Below are 15,527 nucleotides of genomic sequence, written 5' to 3'. Positions count from 1 at the left end.
TTGATTTCAGAGAGGAAGGGAGAGGAAGATAGAAACATCAACGATGAGAGAGAATCACTGATCGGCTGCCTCCTGCACGCCCCCTACTGGGATCAAGCCCACAACCCAGGCATGTGCCCTGACTGGGAATCGAACCTGTGACCTCTTGGTGCAGGGGTCGATGCTCAACCCCTCAGCCACGTCAGCGAGGCAGTCTCTTCTTCGTGGGTGGTTAGAACCACTGACTTTGGTCTTAGACATTTATGACCTGACTTGTGACGGGTTATCATATGCTGGAAATTAGCTTCATATAATAAGGAAAGGTTTCTACTACATAAGAAAGCAAAATCCACTAAATCACATCACCGATCCGTATGGCTGGGAAACAAATTCATTCTGGTGTGGGAGAAATGCCTTTCACCAACATCTTGAACAAGGCATTTGATTATGTTGAAACCAAATGGGTGGAATCCAATGGGCAATTCAATAATTTTAGAGTTGTTCAGTTCCACAGCGTGACAGAGCATTCGCGTTGTGAAGACTTGTATCTCACAGGAAGTGTACTCTGCATTCTGTTTGACTTAAGTGGCAAGAAACCTGGCTTCTACTTCTAGTTTCTCCCCTAACAGGTTCTGTGCCGGTACACCTATTATTTCTTTTTGGGGGGGACTTATTTTTCACCAATTACACAGCAATGGCAATACCCTATGGCCCTAACTCATAGAAGTAGCCTAAAATAAGAGAATACAAGTTCAATGACAGTGGAGTTCATTTAACAAGTTAGCGAGATTTAATTTTTGGCACACCTTGTATTTGTAAAAGACCTCCTTAAAACCATGCCCCGCCCCCCCAAAAAAGTGTTAATAACAATTGAATACTGGGTGACCCATTTTGGTAATGTTTTATTTGAATGTAATATATTTTCTTGAGAAAGTGAACATGCATATTTAAACCTGGTTTTGTCATGTTCATATGCAGATGCATGTGTGTTTGCGTGCACGTGTGTGCACGCACACACACACACACACACACCCCAAAAGTTGCCAGCAAACCACCAGAAACTAGGCGAGAGGCAAGGATCAGACTCTCTCACGGCCCTCAAAAGGAACCACCCAGCAGACACTTTGATCTTGAACTTCTAGCCCCCAGGACTATGAGACAAGGCACTTCTGTTGTTTAAACCACTTGATTGGTGGTACTTTGTTATGGCAGCCCCCAGAAACGGATACAAACAAATCCTCTCCTCCTATTTACTAACTTACTAACAGAACAAAGTAATAGGAGACTTGGGAGAGCATGTGTTTAAGGAAAGTAATGTTGTGTGGGTAATCAGAGCCAGTTACTAAAAAAAAAAAAAAAAGATAATAATCTATTGCCAAGGAGATCGTCTCTCTATACACAGGCTGGCAGTGAAATTATTAGGAATATTTTGGTTAGCACAGATTTCTTCTTCAACAGCATTGCAGCCAAGCAGTGTGAGCATGGGCTGTGAGCCAGGCTATAGAAACCATGGCTGCAGGATGGAGAACGGAAGCTCACAATGGGCTGGAATTAAAGCCGCCTCCCTCTTTATTTAGCTTTTAAATGTGACAATGCCGTGAAAACACCCAGCTCCGTGCCTGGAACTTAGTAGATGCTTAGCAAATAAATCTAACGTCGGAGGCCTTTGAAGTCGACATAGAGTCGCCCGGTTTGATCTTTAAGGGATAACTGCTTTGAGAAAGCTGTTAGATGAACTCTGCGGTGGTCGATATTTGCTGTTAGTACAGCTCCTGAATGCTTCCCACCAGAATACGGGCCGAAACCAATGCATATTCTCATCCATGAGCCAGCACACCAAGCTACGAAACCAGGCTTTGTGGGGTTCCCAGTACACTCATTAATGTGTGCTGCTCAGGGTGGCCTACATCAGCATGTCAGACCTTCCTTTCTTTCTTTTTTAAAAAAAATACTTTTATTGATTTCAGAGAGGAAGGGAGAGGGAGAGAGAGAAACATCAATGATGAGAGAGGATCATTGATCGGCTGCCTCCTGCACACCCCACACTGGGGATCCAGCCCATAACCCCCCGGCATGTGCCCTAATCTGGAATCAAACCATGACCTCCTGGTTCATAGGTCGATGCTCAATCATTGAGCCACACCGGCTGGGCCAGACCCTCCTCCCTGGTGTTTCTATTGCCCATTCTGCATTATTCCTGTTGTGGTTCCTAACATAGCTCTATATCATTGTTCTCATGGCAACTTGGGTTTTTAATTTGAGAGTCCAGGGCTTGGCCGAGAGTCTGCCCGTTAGAGGCACTCAAGACCAATGTTCAGCGTGTTTCTATGCCGAGAAAACCTCTGCAGGATAAAATTATGTCATGTGACATTTTAGCTGGTTTGTTTTTCTACAGCAAGGTTACCTCAGAAATAAGAGTCACATTAACACTGAAAACTGTAAAACTGCTATCTTCTCCAGTTTTCAAAGTACCTCCAAGAGACGGGGCGGATATTACTATTATTCCCATTTGAAACATGACCAAACTGATCTAGAAAGGAAAACTAACTTGCAAAGGGTGGTGAGAGGTTATCAGCCTGAACACACTCCAAGCGCGCAATTCAGCAATCCTGTTCCAGCCACTCTGCTTCCTACGGCTGCCCATCGATCGCATGGCCATCGATACCATTGATGACGTGGCTTTCTAATGCAGCCACTGAGACCACTAAGAATTCTGGAGCTACCAAAGCTCAACCAAACAGGCTATCGACACAAAGACGGAGACCTGCCCAAGGTGGGAGAGAGAACGGCTACTTGTGAAGAGAAGACAGCATAGGACAGTGATGGCGAACCTATGACACGCGTGTCAGAGGTGACACGCGAACTCATTATTTTGGTTGATTTTTCTTTGTTAAATGGCATTTAAATATTATAAAATAAATATCAAAAATATAAGTCTTTGTTTTACTATGGTTGCGAATATCAAAAAATTTCTATATGTGACACGGCACCAGAGTTAAGTTAGGGTTTTTCAAAATGCTGACACGCTGAGCTCAAAAGGTTGGCCATCACTGTCCTAGGAGATAACACTTCCAGAGAATACACAATGGAGTCCGATAAGCTGTGCACTGGAATACGTTGTATATATCAAACCCCTGGATTACCTTCTCGTGGAAGGCTGAGCAAATCTCCATGTTGTTGGGCTGTAGGGACTATCCCAGATGAGGTTTCCAGGCCTGGATTATCAGGGGTCAGCAATTCCTGCCTCTTCCAACCTCTGGAAAAGTGTAAAAGGTAAGTTACTAAGTGACAACTTGAACACATTTAAGGAGACATTCAGCAAAATGAGGACCCTCCCCCTTTACAAGACACCTTTTATTTATTATTTTTTTTAAAATATATTTTTATTGATTTCAGAGAGAGAAAGGGAGAGGGGGAGAGAGCTAGAAACATTAATGATGAGAGATGATGAGAGAGAGTCACCGATTGGCTGCCTCTTGCACGCTCCCTACTGGGGATCAAGCCCGCAACCCAGGCATGTGCCCTGACCAGGAATCGAACCATGACCTCCTGGTTCCTAGGTCCACGCTCAGCTACTGAGCCACACCGGCTGGGCACAGAACACCTTTTAGAAATAGTAGGTTTTTAAAAACAAGAACTTAGCTTGACTATCTGGTCATTTCTAGCCTTTCTATGATCATTACAGCTGTACTTGGAACAACTGTTGCCTGATGGATTCAATTTTTCCCCTCCTCTGAATTTATTTGCTGCGTAGACACAACTTTGGTGAAACCTGTTGGACTAGGTAACCCAAAGGGAACTTTCCAATGTGATGGAGCCCTCACCCGTCCTTACCCAAATTTCCTACTGGAATTTTGGAAAGCACTGACCACTTTTCTTTTTCCCCTCTAAGTGTACCACACCTCAAATTCTCATTTTTCCACTCTGTGGGCAGTTCTTGCTTTCTGATCCCTGTTCTCCATCAAAGCAAACCCGACAACTCCAGGTACTTCCCATAAAGACTTTAGCAGCTGGACCTCGGCACCTCTACCCGGTCAGAGGAGGCAAGATCACCTTTGGTGCGCTCTCCTAAGCCCCCGATTCTGATTAGTCCGAGGAAAAGTACCAAGGGCTTCCAGCTGAAACAAACCACATCCCTATCCACATCCCTAACCAACTGGCTCCCGATGGGGAAAGCTTCCCGTGGGCTCCCGGAGCCGACCTGCTGCCTTGTGATCAGGTCTTGGTTGGAGTTCAGGGAGTAGTAACGGGAGGATACGCCCTTCTAATTCAATGATCAGAGAGGGACTTCAGATAATGAAGTTCTCCGGTGTCATTCTAACACTGGACAGATGCATTTTTGTCATCGTGGACACAAATAGAGCTGGGGATGCCTGTGGAACAGGCCATGACTGCTGGCTTTTGCTCTCTGATGGGGTGCCAGTGTTTTGAAAATGTTCCCTTGTTCTTTCATCAAGGAGCATCCTCAATTCGGTTGGTACTTTGGTTGAGGAATCAGCTTGGTCCCCATTTTCCAAATGCATTGCTCCTGACTAAGAAGTTAGCAAAGCAACCGCCCAGGACCCATGTCTGCTGCTTTTTGGATCTGCATCTCTCTTTCTACTGCATCGGAACCTGGCAATTTCCTCTTTCATAACGTTGCTTTTAAGAAACAGGGGAGTCACTATAGACATTCTTTCTGAGGGACTCTCTTGGATCCATTTGGGATCATGAAGTAGTTCAAGACCAAACCAGCTGAGGTGTTGGGTAGGAATTGACCACAGGATGCAGTTCTTGGGTACGAATAAAAGTGTGACTCAGTTTGACTTACTAGCATCCCCAGAACTGTCAGTGTACCATGGGGAAAAGCAGCATATGAGGAGGACTGGAATCAATATATGGGATCTTGAGGACCCCTCAACATTTGCTTTGAGGCAGTATCCTCTTTACCTTTGCTGGATCTCTTTGGTGAAAACATGGGAAGTAGTCCCATCTCCCCATCTGGTTGCATTTTTCTTATCCTCTTCACTGTCTCTACCCACACCATGTGCTCAATACATTTCTTGAACAGACAAGTCAATTTTGGGAGAATATCAGTTCACTCTATCTGGTGTCAGTTTTGCACTGGTTTTGCCTGATAAGAGTGTCTATATGTTATATAGCTTACTACTTAGGTATATAGCCTTTGTAAATGAAACCCACAATGAATGCACAGAAATTTTAAAAATTAGAATGTCGAAGAATGAATGAAATTTGAAAATCTGTTCCAACTCCTTTATTTCACTGATGCATAAATTAGACCCCAGATAAATGAATTGATTAACAAATATTTATGAGGAAATTTAGTAATGAAGGGGATCGAAATATGCTACCCCAAAATATGTCACCTTGGCATATAGATTATTTTGAGCGGAAGGCAATGGAGAAACAACTAATGTATAAAGGAGCCTTCTGAGAACTTCTCTCTTTTTTTAAAAAAAGCTCTTTTTAAAAAATATTTTTATTGATTTCAGAGAGGAAGGGAGAGGGATAGAGAGATAGAAACATCAATGATGAAAATCACTGATTGGCTGCCTCCTGCCCGCCCCCTACTGGGGGGGGATCAAGCCTGCAACCCAGGCATGTAACCTTGGCTGGAATCGAATCTGGGACTCTTTAGTCTGCAGGCCGACGCTCTATCCACTGAGCCAAACCAGCTAGGGCCTGAGAACTTCTCTTATCTGGTACAAGCAGACACTTCTCAGAAATGAGGACCGCCATCAACCTCATTCCAGAGGAGTCTTGGGGCCATGAAGAAGATGGAAAGTCAGCACTGAGATGAGACAGATTTAGTTAATGAACCTTACTAAAGTAATTCTTATTTTCAACTAGTCTCCTCAGATAGAAAGCTTTCCACAATTTACTGCCCCTGTAGCCCCAAAGCCCCTTTCCCTTTGACTAGTCATTTCTCCACAATTTATTGCCCTTTGTTAAAATGGTATATAAACTTCCAAGTTTAACTGCTTCTATGGGGTTTTCACTTCTTTTTTTGTGAAGTCCCCATGCACATAAAAACTTTGACATCAATAAAAAAAAACCAACATACACTTTTTTCTTCTGTTAATCTCTTGTTAGTTTAATTCACAGGTCCCAGCTACAGAATTTAGGAGAGTAAAGGAAATTTTTTTTCTTTCCTTACAGTGGCTAAGTTAAGACTAAGAGTCCCTGGTCTTTTGATATTCTGGTTGGCATTCAAAAGAAAATGTGAAAGACCAAAGTCATATTCTGCTGATGAAAGTTTCTCAATATATTAAAAATTGTTTATCATGTTTATAGTTTGTTTCTGTTTCTTATTGAGAATGTTAAGAGGAAGGAGGAGAATGAAAAAATTTCAAATAAAGATTGGGTCTACTGGAAATGATTGAGGATACTATTTTCTTTGAATTCACTGGACAATTTTCATATAATTGATCAACTCAGAAAAAAACTCGGGGGTGCCTGTCCCACATCCACCATCACTCCCACCTGGTAAGTGTTTATGTAAATGAGTATAGGATAGTGCGTAAAAAGCCCACGCTTCAAAGTCAAGTAGACCCCGGTTAATCCATTGATTTATGGCATAAAGACTGGTTGTGAGCCTTTGACAGCATTATTTGTAGTGTGTATTGACCCAGCAGACAAATTGCTTGAGGGTCCTGAAATGTCACTCTGATATTCATCTTAGTCCTTCGAAAAGCTGCATGATTTCTGTAGCTTCACTTAAGAGACGGTAGAAAATCCAGAGGAGTCTGAGCGGAGTGAGCCTCCTCGCTCGGTTTCCTGCCTTTGTCAGTGAAATCCAGCCGGGGCTTTAGAGAAAGCTCAGCCATTTTTCATAAGCGGGGCAAGCAGCTGATGGAATCCTTTTGGTATGGCATGCAGAAGGGAACTGACTCAAGGAGGCCTACGCTGCTTATTTATGTGTAGAGTTTAATGCTAAAAGGTGCCATTAAAGGTGAAGACTGCATCTAGTGTCAAAGCAGTTAAAATATTAAACATCCCTAATGACTGCTTTTAAGTCACTGCTATTCCTTACAAAAACAAACCAGTGCTAGATTAAGTGCGGGGCATTCACGTGACAAATGATACCAGTCATCTGGATTTCTCATTACGGAGCTTCTGCCAAGTTCAGACTCTGCCAAGGATGATTTAACCATTCAGAGTGTCAAACTGACCTTGAACTTGGGGAGGAGGTGGGGGGGAAGCCTCCGTGCCTGAGCATTGTTTTCCTGAGTTCTAAAATACGGAGGAGATGAAGCCGTAAGTTGGACCACCTTTCTTCACCCCCGTCGTAAAAATCTTTACCCTGCCTAATTGCACCATTAAAACTGTGTGTGCTGGAGGCCTCGTTAGCTTTCACATATTAAATCAAAGAAATACTTTTAAGAAAGGTTTTAGAGGACAATGGGAGAGCACAGAGATAGAGGGATTAGGACTCCAGTGCCGGCAGAATGAAAGATGATGATGGTTTAATTGGAGGTGTCTGTTTGTGTGTGTTTTTGCTGCCCTGAGAACTCTGAGGCTGCAGTGGTAGGCCAGCGGAGGAACAGGGAAGGAAATATTGTCTGAGCCATGAGGCTGCAATTCTGAATGCATTAAAAAAAAAAGGTACTGAGTTCTTCTCAACATAAGTAAACACAAATAATTAGTGTTAAATGCTCCCTTGTCACTCTGCTACTGGACTGGTAGATATAATTGTTGTAGAGCTCAAGGAATTAAACTTCACATCATCATTCCAGTCATGAGCAGTTGCTACCTAATCATAGTTATCATGAAGTCACCCTCTTTTTTAAAAAAAATATATCTATTGATTTCAGAGAGGAAGGGAGAGGGAGAGAGAGATAGAAACATCAATGATGAGAGAGAATCATTGATTAGCTGCCTCTTGTATGTCTCCTACTGGATCAAGCCCGCAACCCAGGCATGTACCCTTGACTGGAATTGAACCTGTGACACTTCAGTCTGCCGGTTGATGCTCTATCCACTGAGCCAAACCAGCTAGGGCAGTCACCGTCTTTTAGGCTGAATGAAATTGCATGTCATGGGGATGGCTAAAGGGTTGTTAAAATATTCTGGAAGTGGTTTGTTGTTTGTAGTATCTAGATCAGTGATGGCGAACCTATGACACGCCTGCCAGAGGTGACACGCGAACTCATTTTTTTGGTTGATTTTTCTTTGTTAAATGGCATTTAAATGTTTAAAATAAATATCAAAAATATAAGTCTTTGTTTTAGTATGGTTGCAAATATCAAAACATTTCTCTATGTGACACGGCACCAGAGTGAAGTTAGGGTTTTTCAAAATGCTGACACGCCGAGCTCAAAAGGTTCGCCATCACTGATCTAGATCATGCTTTCTGAGGGAGAGGAGGAAGTTTTGCTGAGTCCCCCAGCACACGCACTGAAGACAATCTTTCTCAAAGCATGGGTGGTGAACTGAAGAACGAATGTCCTCCAGGAAGGAGCTGGTGGTTGGTGGGAAGTGAAGTTCATGAGATTTCTCACTCATCCAAACTGTTCTACAAGTCACATGGAAACAACTTCTCCATCGAGACCTGGCATTTGCTGATGAGGAATTGTTTACCTGCTTCTGGAAGTCCAGTTTGTGGATCCCGTATGGTGATGGTGTCCCCACACCTTCTGACTTCCCCTAAAGCCACTGAAGTCCCATGGCGACATTTGGGACCACTCTATTAGTAAGAATTGAGCTCTTTTTCATGAGCATCTACTGTCTGTCAGGCACTGTTTTCCATGATGTCAAGTTTAACTTCTTATTCATGCAAAGCTTGTAAGGGAAGTTTTAACCCCATTGACCTATTGGGTCTCCAAGAGAATTTAGGGTTGTTACTTAAGCTTGCACAACTAATATTCAAAAGCAGCGACGTTTCAATTAAGCCTGCATCACTGGGAAGCCCAGTTTTCTACTCCACGCTGTCCGTGCTTGCCCATGCCTGTCCCGATCAGTCACCCTGCTGGCCAGAGGCGGTTGTTAGTTATTCCTTTTCTTCATTATGTCTCATTTCTTTACTTATATAGTTATGAATTTAGAAGAGGCTATAGAATCTTTCATTGAAGATTTTTTGGGGGGGGGTGTGTCTGTTTTTTAAATCAAAGCTAATTTGGAAGAATGGCTTGCATGCCATCTACTCAGAAGCTGCTCTGTGAGCCTGTGATTCCAGGAACCAGCACTAAACTTGACCTTCATACATCTCTAAGTTCTTTGCTAGAAGAGAGGTTTGAGAACTCGATGAAAAGTAGTCACTTCTCGGTCACAACTATATGATACATTTATTGGACACAGTCATTGCCCTTAGGATCTACTGGTCAATGTGATTTTTTTCAAGGGGTCTTGAAGGGAAAGGTTAAAAAAGAATGAGCTATGCCATTTTTGAATCATCAGGGGGATTCACTCTCTGGACAGGATTTCAGAAATTCTGAATACCCACAGCCCCTAAGCGTTTTAGTTCTGGCCTCTTCTCTGTTCTCCATCTACATGCCCCAACACTTCTCTATTTATTTTGGTGCTGAAAAAGTTTGCAACTCATTGTTTATACTGCGAAGAGTCGCTTCTTTGAATTGCCTTTCCCTCGTTGAAGGGCAAAATTATGCTGGGGGCAAAACTGTAAGAAAGTTAAAGTTTATCCTTGGCACCATTCTCATCTGCCCTGCCCCAGCCCCCATTCTTGGCCTTGTAATTGGTTTCTATTACTTGTGCCCAATGGTGTTATATTTCCCCATCTCCTATCCAGGATAAAGTATTCAGTAAACTCATTCATACTAAAGGATTCTTAAATTAATAATAGACTTTAGCAGTTTTCTTTTTAAATCTTAAGAGAAAAAACCCAGGGATCAATAATGATCTCAAAGGTATACAGGACTCACTGTAGTGGACAAATGCTGTGTGTGTGTGTGTGTGTGTTGTATGTATATGTTATTCACACAATCACTTCCTTATGTGGCACCACACACACTTCACCCACTTGGGGCCAGGGATGGGTATGTGAATCAGGTTGGCTGAGTCTCTCAGTTACAATGAATTGTAAATCACCAATTCTCATCCCACTTTGGGGTTGGTATTTGAGCTAGATTGATTCAAGTTTTCTGGTAGTACTTGGATCCTGACCGACACATTAATGGCATGATTTAACATATCTTTGAGTGAGATATTTTTGGGTGGATCATATTCCTGTTGCCTCTCTTCTACCTTGGAATGTTGCTTTGCTATTACTTTTGAAAAATAGTGCTATGTTGACATCACAATCTTCAGTTATTTGCCAGTAGGCAGCTGTGATGTTTTTCACCATTTCTTAGTGTCTTCAACGTGATTCAATTCAATTCAATTCAGTTTAATTAATCTAGACTAGGTGCTCAATGAGTTACTCTTCTAGAAGGTAAGCACTAAACCATTTAGGTCACTTTGTAGGGAAACAGCTCTTTCACTTATAGGGGTTTGGAAAGTATAAGTTACCATTTCAGATTCTGAGTGACAACTCATACATCTTTTAAGTCCACCTGTTGAGAATTGGTGAAAATCAATGACTTGCCTCTGTTTTGACCTTTGATGTAACGTGAGGTCTTTGGTAAGTAGAAGATGGGACTGCTGATGACAAGCTGATGCTTGACAGATCCACCGGAAGGAAAAAGATCACTTACATCCATATTTCTAGTCCTGGGTGGTCATACGAGTTTTTCAACAGCATTGCCAACACTCCAATTAATGAAAGACTACACAAACATGAGATGAAAGTATGAATCCTCTGGTTCTTGTTTTGAATGTCTATTTATTCCAAGTGATTATGACTGTGTATTTATTTATATGTGTGTATGTCAACTCACACAATCCTTCAGAATCTATAAATAGTGATAATAACCATCCTAGATAAATATCACATGGATTCCAGTGGAAGGAGAGATCAAACCGGTGGGGCTGTTATCTTTCCTACTGACACTTCCTTTTTAATTTTTTAATATGACTTTGTTTTTGGCTCCTAGACTGTTGACATTGAGTGTGACTCAGCCTTTGCCCTCAGGACCTTCCGTTCTCCTAGCCTCTGACTTTTGTTTTCCATCTGGGGGCTGGGGTCCTCTCTGCACCTCTAAGCTCCCAGTGCATTGAGAGGTCCTGGGTGGGAAGCCCCAGTTATGAGGGCAGGTCTGACTGGTGGTTGCTGTTGCTATCTGGGCACCAAGTCAATGTCGGAGCATGTCAGCTGAGGACATTCTCATATTCGTTTAGAGTGGACCAAGCTCTACAAATCAGCCAGATGAAAAATTCAGACAGTCACCTGGTGCTTTTGTCTATAGATCAACAAATAACCAGTTTGAATGACTTTTTTTAATGACTTTGGCTTAAGGATATATCTTACACAACAAAACCCAGCATGCTTTCTTCGATTAGCTTGACTGGTTAAGAAAGTCATATAGAAAAAGACAGAATTAATTTTGTATATTGGCTCAAATTTAAACGTGGAACTTCACTTTTTGTGTGTGACTGATTTGAATCAAATCTTAATTTTATGTCATCCATAACCTAAATGAGATCAATTCTTTGATGATAACAAATTATCTCAATAATAAGAGCCTTTAATATGTTCATAGCCTTACTCAGGTCCTTTTCATTGGTTCAATGGGTAATTTTTATTCATCGCATATTAGACTGTGACTATACATGTACATTTTATTGGTCAGTTTGATTATAACAATCTGCATATTTATGAGAAAACCACAGAAATTATCTTATTTAACACCCATTATTTTTTCTCCAAAATCCACAAACAACATTAAATTGTAACTTTTCCCTTCCCATTCATCTTTTTTTAAAGTTTATTTTTATTGCTGATACTATTACAAATGTCCCCCCGCCTTTGTCCACCTCCACCCAGCCCTCTATGTTTACGGATTATGCTCTCTTTTGTCCAATCCCCACTCCCCTGACTTAAATTGTAACTTTTCAATGAGTTATTTCAACTTTATAAATATAGAGGTTTTTTGCACAGAAACCTGTCTTTTCAAATGACTTAGATCAAGTTGATTGGTACTCATTCATTATGATGTTTCAAAAAAGAAAATTGGCTATAAAAATGGTACAGCCAATAACTTAAGCATGGAATTGTGTGCAGTGCCTTCTGTGACCCAACCTTGAAAGTCTCACTCCCTCACTACCAATACATTGCATCCGATTTCAAGGGGAGAAACCACAGATCCCATCTCTCTATATCAAAGCTCTGTTGCAAGAAGCTGTCATTCTGGCCATTTTGAAAATATCACCTGGCAAAGTAAGTCATTTAGAGCATTTGGTTTGATGAAATGCTGTCCTTGAGTAAGAAATTAGTTGAAAAACCTTGAGTACGTGGTGCTTCTATTAATTGGCTGAAATGTATAAATGATACACACTTGAAAGAGTAGATTACATTCATTTATTCACTGGTATAATCAGGCATCTACCGGTGACCCAAATACCCCATCTCCCATCCTCAATTTATGGCTCCTAGGGAGGCGGGGGGACATCTGTAATAGTATCAGCAATAAAAATAAACTTTAAAAAAAGATGAATGGGAAGGGAAAAGTTACAATTTAATGTTGTTTGTGGATTTTGGAGAAAAAATAATGGGTGTTAAATAAGATAATTTCTGTGGTTTTCTCATAAATATGCAGATTGTTATAATCAAACTGACCAATAAAATGTACATATATAGTCACAGTCTAATATGCGATGAATAAAAATTACCCATTAAACCAATGAAAAGGACCTGAGTAAGGCTATGAACATATTAAAGGCTCTTATTACTAAAAATTTTGTAGATTTTTAGTCTACAAAAATCCAACAGCATTGAAAGATGGGCCCCACTCATAACAGAAATGAAAAGTCATCTTGAAAACACCACACAGGGTTTTCACGTTTTGTTTTCTCACCTACCCTTCCTTTGAATCAAAGCCCAGCCTGGTAGGGTTTCACAGTGGCTTTCTTTAGGGTTAATTGCTTGAGAGGTGTCTTTTGCTAATGAGATTGGGCAAGAGAAACGGTAACCGGCATTCCTCGGACTAGGGCTCATGTATTTAAAAACATAGCTAAGGGTTAAACAGACGTTTGAAACAGAAGAGCCTTTTTGTGCTTGTTGTTGTTCTTGCTATTATTTTAAACATGAAGCTTCATGTTCCCAAACTACTTATGCCCTTTCATAAGAAAGGGCAGTCCTCCTTGAAATTCTCCCACATGAGCCAGAAAACACATTACTGAATGCCGCCCTCTCACCTGAGTGAGAAGTAGAGTTTCTCTCTGCTCGCTGGTGCTAGTTTTGCCCCCAAGAGAAATATTCTCTTATCTCTGTTTTGGCTTTCTTTGCCTTGCTTTCTATTCTTTCATGGATGAAACAATACCGGGGAGACATCAGTTACAACTGCGTGTGGTTAACTAGAGTGCAACCCAGCTTTGCAAGGCACTCTGGTCTGACCACATCACTCCTCTAAATGCTTCTCAATTACCTACAATCGCCATCAACTAAAATCTGTTTGCACACTTTCTGGGGGTGCTTTCACCCCCTCTGCAGGAGGGTCCTGCTACAGGAGGGACCATGGGTGTTTTATCAAGGGGACAGTCCTTATGATATAAACTGTTGTCTACAGGAGGGAAGCCAAAGAGACTTCATGTAAGGTCCATGGCACTGACTTATGTCTGTTATGAATATCACCAGTGTGGTGTTAATATCCAAATCTAGATGGTATCCCAGGAGTCACGCTTTGGAATAAGAGCTGGTTTGGTTTGATATCAAGAATAGGGAGCTTGGAACAGACTGTCGAATCTCAGAGGGAAGGCAGGGGTGGGTGGGAAGAGATCAACCAAAGAACTATATGCATAACCCATGGACACAGACAAACAGGTTGGTGAGGGCCTGGGATGGGGAGCAGGGGAGAATTCAAAGGAGTCACTATATATATATATATATATATATATATATATATATATATATATATAGATAGATAGATAGATATATAGATATATATATAGATATATAGATATAGATATAGATATATCTATCTATCTATCTATATATATATATATCTTTAAATATATTTTATTGATTTTTTACAGAGAGGAAGGGAGAGGGATAGAGAGTTAGAAACATCGATGAGAGAGAAACATCGATTAGCTGCCTCCTGCACACTCCCCACTGGGGATGTGCCTGCAACCAAGGTACATGCCCTTGACTGGAATCGAACCCGGGACCCTTGAGTCCACAGGCCGATGCTGTATCCACTGAGCCAAACCGGTTAGGGCTCAATAAATATATTTTTAAAGAATTTTTTAAATGCATAAAAATGAAAAAAATAGGGAACTTGAAAAACACAGTTTTCTAAGAAGTATACTTTTTTAACTCTTAGCATTTCCAATCATCAGGTTAGACTAGATTGCAACTAGCTTAACTATTTAACCAGTAAATCCTCTAAGTATTTCTCCTTGTGTCCAGATGCTATTAGGGATACAACCAGAAGTTGTAAACCAACTAGAAGTTTTGATTGATTCATAAAAAATGTATGATGTATCCATTTCTGGATATCAAAGAGCACCAATGCTCTTGAGAATTTCACTTCAGTTTCCACTTTCTGACTCTAGGCATACATTCAGAAGCTTTTATTGGTGTCTTCTTTGAGGATTAAAGAAAAGTTTGTACATGCACCTCAACCTGGACTTTACATAAAAATCAACCCAAAATGGGTCATGGGGATTTCAATGTAAGATGATACAACTTAGAAAAAAAAGTTAGGAGAAAATCTTTGGGAGCTAGGACTACATAAAATTTTTAGACTTGACACCAAAAGCACAATAAGAAGAAAAAGTAATAAATTTGGCCCTGGCCGGGCAGCTCAGTTGATTAGAGCATCATCCCAATATGCCAAAGTTGTGGGTTCGATCCCCAGTCAGGGCACATACAAAAATAACCAATGAATGCATAAATAAGTGGAACAACAAATTGATGTTTCTCTCTTTCTCAAATCAATAAAAAATAAAAAAAACTAATAAATTTGAGCTCATCAAAATTAACTTTTGCTCTGCAAAAGACCCTGTGAGGAAGAGACAAAAATCAAGCTACCTATTGGGAGAAAACCTTTGCAAACCACATATCCAACAAAGGCCTTGTATCTAGAATATGTAACAAACTCTCAACACGCAACAGCAATAACAAAAACAGACCAATCCGAGAATGAGCAAACATGAATAGGCATTTTGCAGCAAAGGATGTACCGGTGGTAACATAAGCCCATGAACACACGTTCAACATCACCAGCCAGTAGGGAAACGCAAAGGAAAACCACGAGCTATCACTACATGCCTATCAGGGTGAAATAAACACCGTTGCCCACACCACATGCTGGTGAGAATGCAGAGAAGCGAGACTGCTCAGACCCTGGGAATGAAAGTGGTGCAGCCGCTCTGGAGGAGAGCTTGGCAGTTTCTTTCAAAACTCAACATGCACTTACCGTATAATTCAGCAACTGTAGCCTTGGGCATTGATCCCAGGGAAGTGAAAACTGATGTTCACACGAAAACCTGTA

General features: G+C 41.2%; 1 long non-coding RNA gene across 1 annotated transcript in view; it reads right to left on the bottom strand.

Moving 5' to 3' along the window:
- Nucleotides 1–3,128: 3,128 nt before the first annotated feature.
- Nucleotides 3,129–15,527, bottom strand: part of LOC138999264 (uncharacterized) — a 258,828-nt gene continuing 246,429 nt past the window's right edge. Inside the window, exon 7 of the long non-coding RNA XR_011469352.1 lies at nucleotides 3,129–3,235. This is a non-coding gene — a long non-coding RNA (uncharacterized lncRNA). The remainder of the gene's footprint in view (nucleotides 3,236–15,527) is intronic.

Source organism: Myotis yumanensis, unplaced genomic scaffold (assembly GCF_028538775.1).
Source record: "Myotis yumanensis isolate MYYU_CA2020_CCGP unplaced genomic scaffold, mMyoYum1.0.hap1 SCAF_22, whole genome shotgun sequence".
Lineage (NCBI taxonomy): Eukaryota > Metazoa > Chordata > Mammalia > Chiroptera > Vespertilionidae > Myotis > Myotis yumanensis.
The sequence above is the reverse complement of the archived record's forward strand: the minus strand, read 5'-3'. Positions and strand labels throughout refer to the sequence as shown.